Source organism: Lygodium microphyllum, chromosome 5 (genome assembly GCF_053477565.2).
Source record: "Lygodium microphyllum isolate KBCC chromosome 5, Lygodium_microphyllum_v1.1.10, whole genome shotgun sequence".
NCBI classification, from domain to species: Eukaryota; Viridiplantae; Streptophyta; class Polypodiopsida; order Schizaeales; family Lygodiaceae; genus Lygodium; species Lygodium microphyllum.
Window position 1 is genome coordinate 78,134,084 of NC_141139.1, and position 21,446 is coordinate 78,155,529.

Here is a 21,446-nt window from a genome sequence, read left to right on the forward strand (position 1 = left end):
CAATTACAAAAATATGACAAGCTTTTAGCTTTTGAGTTTGCTTTCTACCAAAAATAAGAAAATAAAGCTAATGGACGGTGCCCATAGTGTCTGGCACGCCCGATCTCAATGTCCAAATAAAAATAACATATCCAGGCGCATAAGCGCATACAAAATAATAATAAATAATCGATGTCTCTATAGACATAATCAAAATATAGGCGTGGCACCTATCAAAATATAGTCCAAAGATCGAAAACCCGCTAGACTCCAATGCTTTCCTCCGCCACTGCTACTATCTCTACACATCAACTGAAGCATTCACAATCGTTAGTAAAATAACACAATTAAACCGACAAAAGTGAATACCTAGCAGTCTTCAGCTACATAAATAAATCAACTGGTTAGAAATAAATCCTAACCTTAATTTATTACGAGTGCGCACTCTAAACTCATAAACGTTTATTAATTTAATATGCATTTTGCGGAATCACCCGCTATGGAATCACCCATGTACACACTAAATTAATGAAACGCCCGAAAAGGACAGGCGTCCCCATCAACTTCTCGCACGAAGAATCCTCTTTGCGTATGAGCCCCGGTCATCTAAGTTTACGGAATCCACCGTAAAACCTCACGGAATCCACCGTGGAATATGCCTCCTGGCATCATACCCCCGGGGTGGGATAGCAATTGACCTCAATTGCTATTAGCTCAATGTGGAGCTAACAGAGTGGGGAAAGCATTTAGGTCTCTAGCGTGCATCCATTGTGCTTCCTCTACAGGATGGTTCTTAAATTTCACTAGATATCTAGAATACCTTCGGCCAGTTCTAGTGGTCATATAGTCAGTGTCTATAATGGCTTCTGGTTCAAGTATTTCAGTCTCTTCTTCTAGTAAAGGTGGGTTTTCATAGACAGGGTGGATAGGTAATTGTCCTCTAAATGGTCTCAATAAACTAATATGAAATGTATTATGAATTTTCCAATGAGATGGCAATTCTAACTTGAATGCATTGTCATTAATCTTATGAATGATTCTAAATGGTCCGTAGAATCTAGGGGCTAATTTAACAACTGGATGTCTATCTACACTTTGCAGTCTACGCTTTTCTATTCTAAGCCAAACATAATCATCAACTTTGAAATTCATGGCTTGTCTTTTCTTGTTGGCTTGTTTGGTATATGATTGTTGGGCTTTAGCAATCATATCCTTTACCTCATCAAAAATAGTGTTATGCATAACAGCAATATCATCGGCACTTTGTATTCTATTAGACAAAGATGCAACAGGTGTATCTATGTCCATAAATAACTTCAAAAGGTGCTTTCTTTGTAGATGTGTGCGGTGTATTATTGTAAGCAAACTGTAATAAATGCAAATGAGTATCCCATGTCTGAGGTTTAGAGATAGTGTATGCACGTAAAAGATCTAGAATAGTGCTATTTGTGGCTTCTGTTTGTCCATTTGTTTCTGGATGAAATGCAGATGAAAAATCAATCTTTGTGCCTAGATTTGCAAACAGTGTAATCTAGAAATTATTACAAAATCTAGAATCTCTATCTGAAATAATCACTTTCGGCAATCCATGGTTAGTAAAAATAGTTTTCAAAAATAATTGTGCTGCTTGTGATGCTGTTAAAGTTTTCTTACATGCAATGAAATATGCTTGCTTACTAAATCTATCTACAATTGTCCAAATCATGTCATGGTTAGATTTAGTATTTGGTAAGCCAGTAATGAAATCCATAGATATATGTTCCCAAGGTTTAGATGGAATAGATAAAGGCATTAATAACCCATACTGTTTACCATGATGTCTTTTTATTCTTTGACAAATCAGACATTCAGAAACAAAATTAGATACATCTGCATCCATATGCGGCCAATAAAAATCTTCAGTTAACATGCGTAATGTAGAAATGATACCTCTATGACCTTGATATGGGGGACAATGAATTTCATTCAAAACAAAAGATCGGAATGGAATAGTAACACACAGTCTCTTTTCAAAGAACATGAATCCATCATTATATGACAATGAATCAACAGGAATGAAATTATTTTGAACTAATTTTTGCCAATCAGAATGAAAAGTAATATCCTGGTGATATGTGTCTTTCATAGCAATCAAAGAATCAAAAGATATGATAGAAATGTTATGAATTGCAGGTCTTCTACTCAATGCATCGGCAACTACATTTTCTTTTCCAGGTTGGTATTGAATGATAGGATGGAAACTTTGAATGAATGAAGCCCATTTGATATGGCGGTCAGAAATTTGGGGTTGGCTAAGTAGATGTCTAATGCTTTGCTGGTCGGTCTTTATCATGAATTCTGAACCCATTAAATAATGCTTCCATTGTTTCAATGCTTGTACAACTGCTAAGAGTTCCTTGTCATAAGTGGAATATTTAAGCTCAGAGGGTTTCAGTTTAGAACTAGAATATGCTATTGGATGGTTGTCTTGCATTAGCACGGCTCCTATTCCTGATCCGCTAGCATCAGTCACAACTAGAAAGAATGGTCTGTTAAAATCAGGCAATTGTAGAACAGGGGCATTGGTCAATGCACGTTTGAGTAAATCAAAGGATTTCTGCTGGTTTTCAGTCCATTGATAAACAATGCCTTTCTTAAGAAGTTTGGTCAGTGGTAAAGCAAGTAATGAGAAATTACGTACAAACTTCCTATAGAAACTAGCAAGACCAAGGAATGAGCGTAATTCATGTACATTTTTAGGAATAGGCCAATGCAATATTGCATCAATTTTCTTAGGATCAACTTTTATTCCTTCTTCTGATACAATATGACCTAAATATTCTATTTCTGTCTTAAAGAATTCACTCTTGTCAGGATTTGCAAACAATTGATTTTCTTTCAGTAATTGAAAAACTAATGATAAATGCTCATAATGCTCTTTTTCACTTTGACTGAACACTAAAATATCATCAAAGAAAACAATCACACAATATTGATATTTTAGAAAAATACGGTTCATCATTCTACTGAAAGTGGCAGGTGCATTAGTTAATCCGAATGGCATAACTAAGAATTCGTAATGGCCAAACTATGTCCTGAATGCAGTCTTAAATATGTCAGATCTATCTAGCCTCACCTGATGATATCCAGATTTAAGGTCAATTTTACTAAATATAGAAGATCCTTGCAGTTTGTCCATAAGGTTGTCAACTCTAGGTATAGGATACCTATTCTTTACAGTGATCTTGTTTAATGCTCGGTAGTCAATACACATCCGATAAGTATTATTCTTTTTCTTGACTAAGAGCACAGGTGCACCGAATGGGGAACTACTAGGTCGAATTAAACCTCTATTTAGTAATTCTTCTACTTGACTCTGGATTTCTTTTTGCTCTATTTGATTGTGCCTATATGGGGCTTTGCAAGGTGGTTGTGTGCCAGGTATTAGGTCAATCTTATGATCTTCTGGACGTGATGGAGGTAAACCTGGTGGTAGGTCTTCTGAAAAACAATCCTTAAAATATGCAAGAAATTCCTTATGCCTAGGGTGCATATGAGTTTCTTTTGCATGCAATTCATTCACCCAAATGAGATATGATTTAGTGTTCTTGCGTAGTGCACGTTTTGCTTGAGTATGCGAAAGCAGTGGAAACATATGAGATGCATGCATACCAAATAATGTAATAGATTTTCCTTGAAAATTAATATTCATTGTGTGTGTGGAATAATCTATATTGGGATTATGTTGGTGTCTCCATGGCATTCCTAGAATAATGTCGCTAGACTGTAATGGGACAACTAAGAAATTTCTTCTTTCAATATATGGACCAATTTGAATTTCTAAATTTTGAACTTCTTGTGTGCCATTGTACCTAGTGCCTAAAAATGCAGCTTTTATGCGATAGTGCGTAGGTACTGTATGCAATTTCAATTCCTTTACCAATTTTGCTGAAATAAAGTCATGGGTACTACCGTCATCATGCAATATAATTCTTTCTTTTCCATGTACCATACATTTCATAGTCAATAATGAATGTAAAGTAGGCATACCTGGTAAAGTGTCGGAAGTAGTAGTAGGATCATCTTCTTCTTCAGTGAAATCTGGCATATCCTCATGCTCTTCTTCGTCCATAGCTCCAAGGTAGTTGATATGTGCTGATGGCTTCTTTGAATGACAATTTGCTGCGAGATGCCCTGGCTGGTGACACTTGTAGCATACGATGGGCTTGGCTTTGGTCACATTATTTGCAATGGCTGGGAGTCTGGGTATATTTGGATTTGCTTGTTGGATAGGCTTAGGGTTTGGATTGACAGTGGATGGTAATGCAGGTGGTTTAGGCCAATTCTTGCGAAAAGATGGTGATGAAAAACGACCTGGATTAAACCTTCTAAAATTGGAATTGAATTGTTTAGATCCATAATTACCGTTTGCTTGGAATGACTGTGGTCATCGATCTCTTCCGCGTAACTTATCTTCAGTGTCGTGAGCTAAGGAGATAGCATCTTCAAGGGTAGCAGGCTTGAACATATTCACCTCAGCGTAGTAATGTCCAAGAAGTCCAGACATGTACTTCCGCTTATGTGTCGTCTCTGGTACGTCTTCAAGCATGCGTAGCTGTAGGAGTGCATTCCAAAAACGCTCTGTATACTGTGGAATAGGCTCACGATCGCGCTGTTGAAGTAAATCCCATTGCTTGATTGCCTTCTCATGAAATTGCGGTGGAAGGAAATTTTGCATGAACTTCTTCTTGAAATCTTCCCATGTAGCAGGACATTCTATACTCTTGCGGACTACAGTCCACCAAAGTGATGCTCTATCTATCAGATGATTAGTAACACACTTGATTTGATCTTTCTCAGGATAAGTTTCCTCATGGAAATAGTCATCAAACTGGCTAATGAATGATAAAACAGTCTTTCCTTCTCTTATGCCATTGAAAGTGCGAAACTTGAAACTTCGTTTACTTATCTTGGATTCCTTGCGAATGGTTTGTGCTTCAAGAGTGGCATCGATGGTACGGCGAATCAGATCTTCAGCTTGAGGTTCTTCTTTATCAGTGGACGCTCCTTGTAGCTTTGTCAATTGCGCTTGCAAGGCTTGCCTAGCTCTTCGCTCTTCGTCCAATTGTAGCATGATAAGATCCAGCTTTTGTTCCATGGTAGGCTCGGGTAGGTCGTCTTCAGCCATAGGATCATCCATATGTTGGGTAGTCATCCTGTAAAACTCAACAAACCTTTCTCACTCAAAATCAGTTAGCGGGATGAGCGTAGCTCAAATTTGGGGTTACAAGGCTATGTATTTTTGGGTATTTTCTTCTTCAATTTTCAGAAATTCTGAAATATTTCTGTCTCCGTTTGCTGAAAGTACTTCAACGAACTTGCAAATAGGTAAAACAGCTTGCTGCGAACAACTTTCCAGTTCTGAGTTTTTGCAAATGAACAAGTCTTCTAGGAGTTTTAAGCACTAGTCAGTTCTGATTTAGTCTGACTTGCAGAGTTGCAGACTTAGCAGACTTGCAAGGTTGTTGACTTGCTGGACTTAGCCGATTTGCAGAACTTGCAGGACTTGATTCCAAGTGACTTACTGAACTTGTCTTCTGCTGCGCAGGACCCGGAGTTACTGACTTTGTTTGGCTTAACTGACTTGCAGAGTATGGAGGGACTTAAGCTTAATTAGTTAAGCTTAAGCTTAATAAGCTTAAGAAGAGAAACAGGCCGCCGTTTTCTGATCGTGAGGGGGGGGGGTCCGTTTTTTTTTTCCGCCGAAAATTTCGGGGCCCTCCTCTTGCCAGTCGACTGATAATTATGAAGCTTATAAAGCTTCTTAAGCTTTGTCTTAAGCTTTTTGTTTAATGAAATAATGAGAAAAATAGTCAAGCTTATCTGTAACTCCACGACTTCATGAAGGAAGTGTTTGAGTGGTCCTCCGCCGACAAAGATTGGTCCTTCGCGATCTGACAGTGGAAACAAGGGTTCTTGATCGCCAGAAGTCTGCCTGTATCGACGGTTCGCGACGAGATTGACTATAGAGGCCGTTTGTTCCTGGAGCTCCGCCTTCGCCCGAGATTGGTAGCGATTGGAAGCCCTTGATCTCTGCTCCGCTCTGATACCACTGGTGTGCAGATCGGACGCAGGTAGCTCACGTAGTGAATTCCCAAAGGTCCCCAAGAACAAAGTACTCTACTTTTTAGCACAAAAACCAATGTAAAAGCAAGCACGACATGAGACAAGAGACAAATTGGGTTCAATCTCCCCCATGCCTTGTGTGAGCGCTTCACAAAGCATGTATTTAATGTATATTTCCAATCTTTATGCTCAAAAATAGCCCAATTACAAAAATATGACAAGCTTTTAGCTTTTGAGTTTGCTTTCTACCAAAAATAAGAAAATAAAGCTAATGGACGGTGCCCATAGTGTCTGGCACGCCCGATCTCAATGTCCAAATAAAAATAACATATCCAGGCGCATAAGTGCATACAAAATAATAATAAATAATCGATGTCTCTATAGACATAATCAAAATATAGGCGTGGCGCCTATCAAAATATAGTCCAAAGATCGAAAACCCGCTAGACTCCAATGCTTTCCTCCGCCACTGCTGCTATCTCTACACATCAACTGAAGCATTCACAATCGTTAGTAAAATAACACAATTAAACCGACAAAAGTGAATACCTAGCAGTCTTCAGCTACATAAATAAATCAACTGGTTAGAAATAAATCCTAACCTTAATTTATTACGAGTGCGCACTCTAAACTCATAAACGTTTATTAATTTAATATGCATTTTGCGGAATCACCCGCTATGGAATCACCCATGTACACACTAAATTAATGAAACGCCCGAAAAGGACAGGCGTCCCCATCAACTTCTCGCACAAAGAATCCTCTTTGCGTATGAGCCCCGGTCATCTAAGTTTACGGAATCCACCGTGGAATATGCCTCCTGGCATCAAAAAGATACTACATAGAGCTTGTTTTTCTTCTACAGAGCCCCTATAGAGGCAAAGCCAAAGTCTGAAGAGGACGAAGATGAAAGTCAATATGAAATTTACAAAAGCAAGGTGGAGGAATCTATTCGGTTTGAAGAGGATACTAACAATGAGGACATCCTAGAGGCTTCAGAAGCTGAAGATCGCATGATGTGGGACAAAATCACTCTAGATCCTTTGGAGTCGTAAATGAATCACATTATACATAAAATATCTATAAGAAATGGATTAAGAAAAATAATATTTAGCACTAACTCTTGTCACCTTAATTTACCCTTTTCAAGAAAGGACAATGATGATGTACCTTGCCAACAAGCACCAATTTTGCAGCCCAAATAGAACTCAAATGGTTCCTGTTATGTGATATTCTTGGAGGCATCCTCAAAATATGAGTCCTTGAGTCAAGAAGTAATTAACTCTCCCACAAAATCTGAAACCCCCAAGAGCCCTAAAGAGCTAGGCGAGCCCCAAATACCATTTCAACCTAATTCTTACTTCTGATGCTTATCACTCTAGTTGAGGTTCTTCAGGTGGTCTTTGATAAAGTGAAATCTTTAAGAAATTATCAACATTGGTGGCATTCTTTTGTTCTCCAACTATTGCAAAACCCTAGTTATGGTAGTCATGAACTCTTGAGTTTAAGCTTTAGCTTCTCTCAAAGCTTTTGAATATTTCTCATCATTTCAATCTTGAGATTCATCCTTGTGAAGATTCCTTGAAATTGCAAGGATTGAGTAAAATTGTTTAAGATTCAACCTCAAGAGCTTTCATGGAGTCAAGATTTGGGGGGAAATGGGTTCAAGGCTTCAAACTCAATCTATTGAGGCTTCATAATTACTCTCAAGTATTTAGAGTAGGATTGAAGATTATTTCATCAACATTGAGCAACTTGAGGCCTATTCAAGTATTTGGGAGTATTCAAGTCTTCATCGAGCTACACAAAAGGTACTTCTCATCAATTCTTGATCTCTCATATTAATCCTTTTGATTAGCTCCATCCATTTATTGGAGAGATTAAATAATTGATAAATTTCATTAACTTCAATCCCTTCAATGATCAAATTAGCCTATTCATTGATTGTATTGCTCTCTTGAATCAAAACAAAGATTTAGAAGCCTACTTTAGCATTAGAGTATTGCATTAATTCCATTCTATTGCATCACATGGAATGAGCCGAATATATATTTTTAGTTATGCATATCATATTGATTGATTTGAATAGCATGTCTCTGCCATGTTGAGATTCCCAGCAAAGAAAAAAGGTGGATTATGGAGGAGATAGTGGGACAATAGAGAGGTGACCCTCCCTTGCTATTAAAAATCCTAAAGGTTGCAACTAATCAAAGCGGGGAGAACTCTGTCCACCTCCAAGTGATTCGAAGCCCGTGTAGAGATCTTATCATGCCATTTTATCCCTCACACAAGTACCATATATGGAGGATTGAATATTCAAGTACTCACGAAGATTCAAGCCTCTTGAAGATCAAAACAAGGTAAACCATAGCTATTACAGGACACTGTAGGATATAAAGATGTGATTACAGATACCATCCTTATCATTAGGGTACATGTCCACATATTATATGTTTCCCACAATTCCTATCCAACTTTCCATGGGTTTTGGTAGCCTTTAGATACACCAATTTTTGTTCCATAAGTGGAAACATGGCACTTATAAGTTGAGACAGGGTATAGGAATGGACAATTCAATCAAAATATTAGATTGTAAATTTTTTAATTTTAAATTTCTTATCATATGTAGTGCTCATCTCAAAGAGGGTATTGTTTGATTCAATTTGAACTAAAAATTTTGAAAATCAGAGTCTCCTAGCTCAAGTTATAGCCGATTTACTAATAGGGGATCCTGTAGGATTGCACTATTATGGCAGGTCACAAAGGGGAGAATAAGATCTAGGATAAATATGCCCAACAAATTAGACATATATTATTTGAAAATACATCCCAAGAGAGTCCCAAAGATCCTCAATTATAATAAGGAGGACTTAGCACTCTCAATCATATCATGCATGAACATAAAAATAGACATGCTCATAGACATGCAGAGCTTTTATCAATTGTTAAGCAAATGGTCTTGGCCAACCATCAAAATAAGTGTTCTATTGAAAAATTCATGGATTCCATAATCCAAAAGAAGTATTTAGGATAAATTGGTAGAGTTAAATATACCAATTATGGCTCAACTTTCTCAATGGATGCAAATGCAAATTGGTACCAAGGATGCAAATGGGTACCAATTATGGCTCAACTTTCTCAATGGATGCAAATGCAAATGGGTACCAAGGATGATAGGGGAAAAAATAAATAAAATAGTGGCCCACCAGTACCACTTCAATCACCTAATCGTAACATTCAAAGTTAGGGAATTATTAGACAAATGGGTTTTTAAAATATTTAATATGAAGTGGGAGAAGCTTCACAAAGGAATGATAATTATTTGAGCAACATAAATAGTGCTAATCCACAAGCTTATGGGTTGAATCCTCAAGTTTCTAGGGGTCCTTTACTATTGGGAAGGTTTCAAATTAATTCTCTGCCAATCATGCAACAAAGTATGCATATAAGAATGCAAAAGTTAATGTCCATATCATACTAGTTTTTGTAGATTTAGAAGATGATAATGATGAGGTAAATACACTTATAGTTGTCACTTAAAACAAGGATATTGAGGAGGATGTTATGCAAGAAGAGCGCAAGAATAGGTTCACTATTGAGATGGAATAAATATCCGAGAGGGATCCATGATAAGACACATGCTGCCACTATTTATTCCATCTCAGTGGATACTAGGATAGGTTCTAAGAGCCCTAATACACTGTGTATGAAGGGTACCACTCATAACAAGGATGTGTTTGTTCTTATAAATAGTGGTAGCATGCATAGTTTTGTGAATAAATTAGTTATAGATAGGTTACAATGTTTTTCCATTGATTTACAATGGCACAGAAGAGTTCATGTAGCTAATGGTGAAGAGGAGATCAACACTCTCATGTATCCATATGTTCCCATACAAATTTATGAAGCAAAGGTAAACATGATTACCTTGGAAATGGTATCCATAGATGTTGTACTTGGGTGTGATTAGTTAATGACCCTATGGATTTATGGCAGCTGCACATGGAGTTTTCCATTCATGGCAGCTTATCTATCTATAAGGAATCCCTAGTAAATCTAACTTTTAGCTTATCACTATAAAGAAACTCAAGGAGTATAAGAGGCACTCTCAGATTTCTGTTTTACACTTGAATAAAGAGGTTTAATATTAGTTCAAGAATTTAATTGAGTATCTAGCTTTGAAAGCTCTACTTGAGGAGTATAGGGATTTGTTTGACGTGACTATTTCATTACCTTCAAAGAGAGCAATGGATCACCCTATATATTTGGAGCCACATTCAAAGCCAGTTAATAAGACACCCTACAAATATTCTAAATGTGAGCACAAAGAAGTGGCCAAGAATATCAAGGAGCTTCTAGAGATGGGGCTCATTAAGTCTATTTCTTCAGCATACACTTCTCCAACCTTGTTAGTGAAGAAGAAAGATGGATCCTTCAGGATGTATATTGATTACATGAATCTAAAAAAGATCACAATGAATAATAGGTATCCAATTCCCAAGGTAGATGATTTGCTTATTGATGAACTCAAGGAGTCTAGGTTCTTTACCAAAATTGACTTGAGATGAGGATATCAATAGATTTGTATGCGAGAGGGTGATGAAGTTAAAACAACCTTTAGGACTAATAGTGGATTATACCATTTCTTGGTGATACCATTGCTCCAACTACCTTCTAGAGTTTGATGAATAAGTTCTTACAACCTTTCCTCTTTCAGTTTGTCCTTATTTTCTTCAATGACATGTTGATTTACAACAAGACACAATAGAATCATTTGTTACATATGAGGAAATTTTTTATGTATTGAGGCATCACAAACTTTTTGCTAGGGAGAAGAAGTGTTCTTTTATGTAGACACATGGAGTACTTAGGCCATATTGCTGGTGAGAAAGGGATATAGATTGATCTTAAGAAGGTATAGTGTATTGGAGATTAGGCAACACCTACCACCACTACTTCACTTAGAGGATTTCTTGTTCTACCATCCTTCTATAACACATTCATTAAGCATTATATGGTTGTAGCAGTTGCTTTGATTGATAGGTCAAAGAATGAAGCCTTCTTTTGGGATGCACTTGTAAATTTTAGCTTCAACCAATTAAAGGAACTTCTTATTTCTGCTCTTATTTTGGTATGTCCAAATTTCTCTAAAGAGTTTACCATATACAGTGTGATACTAGTGGCCATAGCATAGGGGCTATAATGCTACAAAAGCATGGAGATAGACTTTGAGAGCCACAAGCTTACGGATAAGTAGATGGCTATGAATACCTATAACCAAGAGATGTTGACTATTCTTCATGTGACAAAGAAGTCGCAGCATTATTTATATGGTTGACAATTTAGAGTTCAGAGTGATCAAAGGGTCCTAAAGTACTTCCTTAGTAAACAAATCTCACTCCTAAGCAACATAGGTGGGTAGCTAGCTTGCAAAATTATGATTTTGATATCACTCATACAAGGGGTAAGGACAATGCGATAGATGATTCTCTTTCCAAAATGTGGGCATGTAAGATTTTAGCTATGATTGAGCTACATAGTGATTAGATTGAGGAGTTATAGGAGGCTTACCTTTTATATGATGATCTCAACTATGTATTTTATAAAATATAGTAAGGTCTTATGGAGGAAAGCTCACATTATCAGCTAAAAAATGGCCTAATCTAGTTTAATGGTTGGCAAGATTGTTATCCTATCTACTTCTTCTTTTAGGCTGAAATTTATAAAAGAGTTGTAGTCTTCACCTTAAGATGGACATTTTGGAGTGTTTAAAACCTATGATAAGATCAACAAAATCTTTCACTAGAAAGAATTGTGGAGAGATATAAAGGATTATGTCATGAAGTGTATGCCTTGTTAGCAAAATAAAGATAGCACCCATAAGCTGGGTGGTTTATTATAGCCATGGCATATCCGTGAAGGCAAATGGATATATATTACTATGGATCTCATTATTGGCTTACCTACTACCAAAAAGGGATGAAATAGTATCTATATAGTAGTGGATAGACTCACTAAGGCAACCCATTTTATTCGTACCAAGACAAAATTTACTACTTCACATGTGGCTAGTTCATTCATGGAGAAGATCTTTAGATTAGATGGATTACTGCAAGTAATTGTGTATGATGGGAAAATTGAGTTCATGAGTAAGTTTTGGCAAGCAGCATTCAACTCCATGGATACTACGTTGGCTCCTTCTACAGCCTATCATCCGTAGACTAATGGGTTAGACAGAAGGGTAAATAAGTGATTGGAGACTTACATTTACCATTTTTGGGCTGAGTTTGCTTATAATAACTCCACTCATGCTAGTATTGAAGTTTCACCCTTTGAGGCTATGTATACTTACAAGGTGTCCTTACCCATAGTCATTTTCAGTGTGAGAATATCAATTCTCATAGGAAAGAAGAATGGGAAAGAATGCAGTCCCTTCTTTAGCAGTATAAGATGTGTTGAGATTCAAGCTCATAGACTTTGGTTAGTTGTTTATCCTAGTTGAATAAGGAAGTTAAGTCATATTGACTTAACCATGATTAGATATAGGTCTTTTTGTGTGAAGTACACAATTAACTTCTGACTATGTGATGATGGAATGGAATGAACTGAAGGGAGCATGTCTGCTACCCTTTCAGCCTGTGCCTTTGTCTCCATCTCTTTCTCTCTAAACTCTAATATGGTATCAGAGCTAATCCCTCAGCACCTCCTAATGATTTTGAAGACAAAGCATGAATACCAGATTGCTATCAACTCCCTTTGCCTTTCTTGCCTCTTGATCCACCAACAGGTGGTACCTGCTTTTCGGATGAACCTGGAGCTAATGGGGGAGATGAAAGCCTAGGTTTTATTGTAGGTGGAGGTAGAGCTGCTTGTGATACATGAGTCATTTTTTGTTTCTTACGAGAGGCAACAACAGCAGAGCAGAAGTTGGCGCAGGCTCCAAGATTGAAGGAGTATACATCACACTCATGAGCTCATCTTGCATTCTTTGCTCCCTGATCTAATAATAAGTACCATTCGATTCAATGCCCATTACAAACTCCAAATGTTGTGCTTCTGAAATTCTCAACTCTTTTCGTAGGATTGACATGAGATGTTCTTTGGCCCAAGTAATGACTTCAGATTGAGCACTGAAGGCCTGAAGAATAGCAATATATGCATCTTGCTCCAGTTTACGTAGTTGTTGATCTACAGTTGATCGTCCATATTGTGGACCACCACCCACCCTTCCATTTTCACTCACTCTTCCAGCTTTGAAGTTTCGACTAGGTTGAGCTGGTGGAAGGTCATCATCGCTGCTATTTGGGGATTGTGAGAAGTTCAATGCTACAGGTGCTTTGGTTTCCCTAGCTCTCAGCCTTCCACATGAGCAGTAGCTCTAACCACGGAAGAAATGTGCCACTTTTCTCTGTGGACTATGAAAATAATTCAGCGTCCCATCACATGTGTAGAAGAAACAAGCTGATTTGATACTGGATGCTGCAAAAATTAAGGAATCACAAGCTCAGGTGATCAAAGTAATCTAGAAGGAAATGTCTTTTGTAGGGAAAAAAAATCAAGTATGCACACTGTATGTATTCTTGGGTGTAGTGGTAGGCGAATCTCAGCACGGCCAGATTAACAATATCTCACCTTAGAGATGTTAAACAATGTAGATTAGATAATCTCAGAACGAGTCCCTTCTCAATTGAAGATTACAGTGTAGCTATTATAAAAATTTATTGAGATTGCCATTCATCTCTGGGCTAAAGTTGCTGGGATGACAAAATTGTTACAAGACAATGGGAAACAATTGTATAAGCCTACATGGCAGCAAAGGGATAACTCAGGTATTTGTGCAATCTTAGAACTAGGACTATGTTAAATCATTGTGCTGTCAAGATGGTGTGCACAGCAAAGGATGCCACTGACTAAATAGACAAAGCAACTGATTAGTGTGTTGAGAGAGACCGCGAAACAATTAAAACAGCAAGCAAAGAAAGTAGAAGTAGCATTGGCTGCAAATGCACAAGAAATAGTAGAAGAGGACAAAGAAAATGTAAATTTATACTGATGAAAATGCTCCACATCCAATCAAAGATATTGATACTATCTCTAGACAAAGGTTTTCAGCTCCTCTACTGGACACAATCTTCTGGTTGCAAGACCTAAATACTTGAAGTTATTCAAATTGTAAATGTTGTTCAGCTTGAGAAGCTTGATGCATTGTAACTGCAGTTGAATGGAAATAGAAGCACATGTATTGTCTGAAAATGCAATAGTGGCTATTGTTGCAATTTTATGGTAAAAATTGGTTGCACTATAGGTCACTGAAGTATATTGCGTACTAGGATTTTGGAAAATTGGTTGATTTTGTAAAGGTGGAATGTTGTGAGCATTAAATGCTCCGTTTTGAACTGATTTACTACAGTTTTTGCATTGGGACTAACTGTTAATAGTTTGTGGCAAGCATATGTGGCATTGGTGCCTAAAGAGTTAGACAAGCATTGGTGCTTTGCCACATGTTTGAAAGTGTATGATATCGGTGTAAATTAGATTTACTGGTTTTTTTTTTTTGCAAAGCTGAAGACCTTGAAAATGGAAAACAGAGGAGAGAAGGATAATATCACTCAGATAGTTGGTGAGAAGCTGGACTACAACAATTTCGTTCTATGGAAATTTAGGATATTGGGAGGCTATTGGGACCTAGTTACAGGTCTTGAAGATGAGCCCAAGCTACTGGAGGATAGACCTCCAACACAGGATTAGTTAAAGGTGCACATGACTTGGTTGGAAAAGGTCAGCAAGGTCTTGCATTGGTTGTCATTATGTGTGTCAGACACAAAGGCTATGCAAATTGCAGACTATACTTCCCCAAAAGCTACTTGGGACTTATTGACGAAGAATTATGGGCATGTCACTCATGCGAGAAAGACACAACTAAAGCAAAAATTTAGCCACATATCCAGGAATGGAAGGTCTATTGAAGACTATGTCAGTGAGATCAAATCCATTGCAAAACAACTAGGCTCAATTGGAGCTAAAGTTGAGGATGATGATTTGGTGGCTACCACCCTCCATGGACTTGGATAGGAGTATAAGCAATTTGATACTTCCATTTCAATGCGTTAGGAGCAGCATGACTTTGATGAACTTGTAGCACTTCTATTGCATGAAGAAGTGAAACTTGGACTCAATACAAGTTCGAGTGGGTTTTAAAATAGCAAGGACAGTGTCTTCTACTCCAATCAAAGGGGTAGAGGTGGAAGACGAATATCAAATTTTAGAGGAAGATGTGCTAGAAATGCATATGGAGCTTGTGGACAACAAGCTACTGGATGGAAAAATAGGCAACCTCAAGTAAATAGAGGTGCCTCAAATTCTCATGGAAGAGGAGGCTATTCAGCTAGAGGAAGAGGCACTTGGTAGCAGCCTCAAATGAGTCATGGAAAGCAATCAAGTGCAAATAAGGATTGCCATTATTGTGGCAAATACGGACATGTAGCTAAGGATTGCTACAAGAAGAAGAATGATAAGAGAGCAAGAGGGAAGAAACATGGTAATTATTCTTCTTCTAGTGGTATGCAGGAGGATGACAAGTTGTTTGCTATGCAACAAGTGAAGAAAGGGTTGCCTACATAGGGCAAAGCAAATGATATATGGTATATAGACTCAGGGGCATCTAACCACATGACTCCTCATGGAGAGTGGTTTGACACATTAGTAGAAGGTGCTCATGGATATGTTTGCACAGGGGATGATACGTAGCATGACATTACGCATACAGGTATTGTTTCCCTGATGATGCATGGTGACAGGAAAAAGAGTCTCTATGATGTGTTACATGTACCCTCCATAACTAAAAACTTCCTTTCTATGGGACAAATGGCTAAATAGAATCTACAAGTTAGATTCAATAGAGATGGATGCTACATTGAAGAGTATGGTCAAGGATGCAAACTCATTGTTAAAGGCAAAAGAAATGGCAGGATGTTTACATTGGATACAAAAATTCCAACATTGAATGTTGCTATGTACACACATGACAATGCTGCAATAAGGGACATTGAGATATGGCATAAAAGGATCGGTCATGTAAATGTTCAAAAGCTAAAGAATATGCAACATGAGAAAGTTGTACTTGGGCTTCCTAAGTTCAAGCATGTGGAATTGGGACATGTATGTCAATCTTGTTGATTTGGGAAGCAATCAAGGCTTCCGTTTATGAAGCATATAAGCACTACTACTAGACCATTACAACTCGTACATTCTAATGCATGGGGATCCTCATAGAATGCATTTCTTGGGGGATCACACTACTATGTGTCATTCATAGATGACTATAGTAGATACACATGGTTGTATGTGCTAAAGCACAAGAGTGATGTCATGGATGCTTTTCAGGACTTCAAGAGACGTGGAGAAAGAATTGGCTTGCTAAATCTCATGCTTGAGATCTAATAGTGGTGGAGAATATGTCTCTAAAGACTTTGATCACTTCTTGGCAGCTCATGGGATTAAAAGGAAATTGACGTGCAGGTATACACCACAACAAAATGGTGTGGCAGAAAGGAAAAATAAGGTGATCATGGAATCGACAAGAGCCATGTTGAATGAGAAAAGCCTACCAAATGCATATTGGGCCAAGGCTATAATGAGTTTAGTGTATGCCATGAATCGTACACCAATAGCAGGGATACATGAGGTGACTCCTCAGAGGCTTTATGGGATAAAGTTAATTAGCCATCTTAAGGTTTTTGGATGCTTGGCATATGTACATGTTCCAAATGAAAAGAGAAGACGCTTGATCCAAAGGTAGAAAAGGCAATCTTTATATCATGTCTATCATGCTAGGACTAAGCACATTGAGGTACACTATCACTTTATCAGAGAAAAAGTGATTGCAGGTGACATTGATTTGGTCCATGTGAGGATAGAAGACCAAGTTGCTGATATATTTACCAAGTCATTAGGTAAAGATAAGTTTGTGCACTTTAGAGAGCTACTTGGAGTGAAGTACCCCACTTGAGCTTGAGGGGGAGTGTTGAGATTCAAGCTCATAGACTCTGGTTAGTTGTTTATCCTAGTTGAATAAGGAGGTTAAGTCATACTGACTTAACCATGGCTAGATCTAGGTCTTTTTTTGTGAAGTACACAGTTGACTTCTCACTATGATGATGGAATGGAATGAGCTGAAGGGAGCATGGCTACTACCCTTTCTGCCTATGCCTTTGTCTCCATCTCTTTCTCTCTGAACTCTAATAAGATGAATCTTAAAAAGGACCCAAGATTAAGTGAAGATGTATATTGATGAGAAGAGTTGAACTTTGGAGTTCCAAGAAGGAGAGCTAGTTTTATTGGTTTTATTGAAAGTACCCAAGTCTCATTACTTTACTTTGAAGGATGGATCCAGTGTTTTGCTCACATGTTTTATGGACCCTATAAGATCTTGAAGTGCATTGAAGACTTGGCATATAGATTGGAACTAGCCTCTTCTACTAAGATTCATAATGTGATTCATGCTAGCTAGCTCAAACCGTTTTATGGTAATCAAGTTGAAGTAGTTGATGAGCTACCTCCTATGGATGAAGAAGGTCTTATTCAGTACATCCTTGAGGAGATCATAGGCTAGCATGAGAATAAGCTTCTTTCTTGTTCTATCACTAAGTATTTGATCAAATGGAGAGGATTGCCACTTGGGGAAGCTTGTCGGAGTTTAGATTCTATATTAGATGAGTTTCCCTACCTTTGGGATGCATTTGGTTGAGGCATAGTCAATAGTGGAGCTAGTTATGGAGCATACAAGACTTAGATAGTAGTCTATTTTAGAATAATTTGTATTCCATCTAATTTTTAAAAATATGTCACCTACATAGAGTCAAATCACTATTTAATAACTATGTTTTGACATATGGCACACTTCATTTGGATACTTCTATAAGAAGTTATGATAGACTTTGTTCAATAGGGTCTATTCTTACAATAAGCTATTTATTCATTACATGGCTTATTTCTTGAAGATTTAAAGGCTTCAATTCTTTTTGAAGACATTCAAATGGTGTATATGGCAAAGAATTTTCTTAATGTCTTCAATTTAATCAATAAAACTCAAATTCTTCATTCATTTTCTATAATTTATATAGTTGAAATCAGAGTAATACTTTGTTTCATCCATCCTTCTCAACTATTGTATGTTTTTTTTGGGTGAAAAACTTTGGAAAAGGATGGATTGTAAGAAGCTAGGAAAACATATGTTCTAGTGAGAGATCATTGATACCACCTTGTCACACTAACATAGATATAAAAGGTGTGAGACATGTAATTTTTGTTACATTTTGACAATAATAAAAATACGGTCTCTCATCTCACCTCCTGGCTCACAGCTTCCATGGCTTCTTTCTCTTCTTTCCTATCTTTCTGGTCTTTCTCTCTCTTTGTCACTCATTCACTCTCCTCTTTTCTCTCTCCTATGTTCTCATTTCTCTCACCTCTCAGCCCTCTTCTTGACAACTAGAACACACAATCAATGGTCTACCAATTACTAGGTTAGACCATTATACTTCTGAAAGCCAAAGTTTAGTTTTGGAGTCAAACATCTAATATCATGTAGCCTAAGGAATCATGTGCTCCTAGAGGAATCATGCCCTCAGGATACTTTCAATAGAGAAAATGAGTGTGTTTTGGATACTTGATCATCTATACATGCCAAAAGAAAATATCTACACAAAAACTATATGCCAAAAGTGTTAAAAAGTTTGAGCTATAAGAAGCATTTATGAAAGCTAGAACACAAAATAGAACTAGGAACACCATAATTTGATAGTCGTTTGAGAGACTAACAAAGATAAACTCTACAAACATAACTGAAAAACCAAAATGGAGATTTTGGTATGGTCCTAGTATTTTAAGTGAAATGATTTTGATGGGGAAGAGTCTCATTCTTAGTATGGCCAAATTTTTTGTTGTTAGGATGTTTCTTGCAAGAATAATCTTATAATTTTTCCATGTTATAGGGTGCACATAAAATTTAGCATTGATGTTTCCAAGAAGATGCATTGATATCTAGTAGCAAGTATTCCCTTGATTGAAATTGCATCTATCCCCTAACAATGCCTATTTTTAGCTAATTGAACAATTGCAGCTTTGCCTTCTCCATGATGTTTAGGTTCTTCCTTGACAATGCTTGAACTTCAATGGATTTTGAAAAAAAGTGGTTAATAATCTCATTGTGTTTGCCATGAAATGTACATAGAGAAAAATATTTGGAAAATTTGCTAAGCTTTGTCCCAGATGGGCATGTTTCTAGCCACAACTCTCCACAATAGCACATTGAGCTTTTGGGATGGGGTAGCATTGAAGCCTTTCTTCAATCTTTTCTTCCATCTCATCATCATGGCCCTTGATTCTTTTTTCTTCTAGCTTTATGCTGCATTCAAAATCCACCTACCATTTATTTATTGAAAGTCTCCTCATTTCTTCATGACTAGTGTTAGTTTATCATTGTTGTTTATCCAAAATTTAAAGGGTTCCTTCATGATGTTTAGAGACGATTGAGAAAAACATCCTTCTTTTTCATCAAAACCCGCTATATCCAATCTTCATCCTCTTTGTTTAGCCTAAACCTTGCTACAATCTACTATGTAGATAAAATGTTTTGTTGACTTTTATTCCATAGGCCATTCCAATAGGCTAGGCCTTTATTTTGCAATTTGTGGCTCAACTTGATATTCTCTCACTAGAATGAACCCTCATTCATAGGTTTGATCATTTAGCTAGATGATTTGGCATAGCAAATTATAGCCCTTATTTTTTACATCCATCTTACTAAAAAAAACCATTCTATTACTTCCTTCCAATCATTAACAAGTTGGTGAGTCACTTTAGAGACACCAATCTTGATCGTATGCTCATTGTGGAGTAAATCATCTATCCCTATACAATCAATCCACTACTTTCCAAAGAATTTTTCCTTGGACAACCGTCTAGAAACTAAGATTACCCATAGTTGGCCTTGTGTGGAACTTTCTTCAGTATTATGAAAGCTAGGCGGACCACTTTTTCCATGAGGGGCTCAATTCTTGCACCTCCCTTTTGCCCCCTAGTGAGGTTATTTGATCCCATGGGAGCCTAGCATTTGGATTCTCCAAAACTACACGATGCTTTCCTAAAGAGGTCTTCTATATTACTCATTTGTGTAACCATAATTTAGGGGAAAATCATGGTTGGAAGGACAATGATGGAGGAAAGGATAACCTTGAGCATCATGATTTGATAAATAACTTGAAGGGTGCATCTACTCCAGCTCTAATTGTGGCAATCATTTTCTCAAAAAAGCAATCAAAATATTGAACAAGTTAATTTCTACCATAATGGGAGCCCAAAGTAATGGAAGATTCATCCTTTTCTGATTGCATTCAAGCCTAGAGATTGAATCCATTTTTTGAGTGTCATCCCAATTTCTTTTTACTACTGATTTAGGCACCAACTTGATTATGCTTCACTTTGTACCTCCAAGAGTGCTCCTTTTGCTTGAATTTTATTCCATATTTGATAGAGACCATCCGAGCACACATCCCAAATGTCCAAGTAGAAATCTATTCGGAAGTCATTTGATCTAGGGGTCTTCTCCTTTTTCATCAGCTTTATTGTATTGTACAATTCATTACACATGAAAGGTCAATCCAAGAAGACAACCACTTTGCATTAATGCAATTTTGGATGATGCATAATAAGTTTTCTACTCATGTGACAATCATAATCAACTTCAAAATGCCTTTTGACAATGGATGACAAGTCTCTCTTGAAGATAACAAAGGTATCTTACTCATTTGAAATTACATTGCCTTCTTCACCCTCTACCATCACCATAACTTCCCTTCTTTGTTTGCTCTTTAAAGCTAACATGCATACCACAATGGTTCTCCCCCATCAATGAGGAGGATTCCACCCTTAGCTATACCTTGTAACCTAGAATTCGAGCAAGCTCCCAATCCCTAAGAGAAGCTTCAAAATTTTGCAAGAGATAAAGTAATATATCATTAATAGGGTTAAGCATAAGAGAAAAAGAACATGAATTCTACATTACCAAATTGAATTAATCAATCCTCCCCATTCGAGCTTGATTTTTCCCATAGCATTTTGACAAGTTGGTGGCCATCCTCATGCAACTTCCCCAAACAATGACCAAGTCACATTCCCTCCTCACATGGAACCATACTTTTGAAACTCCTTCCAAAATGCTTCTTGTGTTTTACAAAGCTAACTTTTAACTTAAATGCCAAAAATCCCTTGTTACACTTTCTAACATATATTAACCTACATGCAATCAACAAAAGGGCGTTATTTGAGAAACTCATGTCATTAAACATGTGGTGCTTTATGTC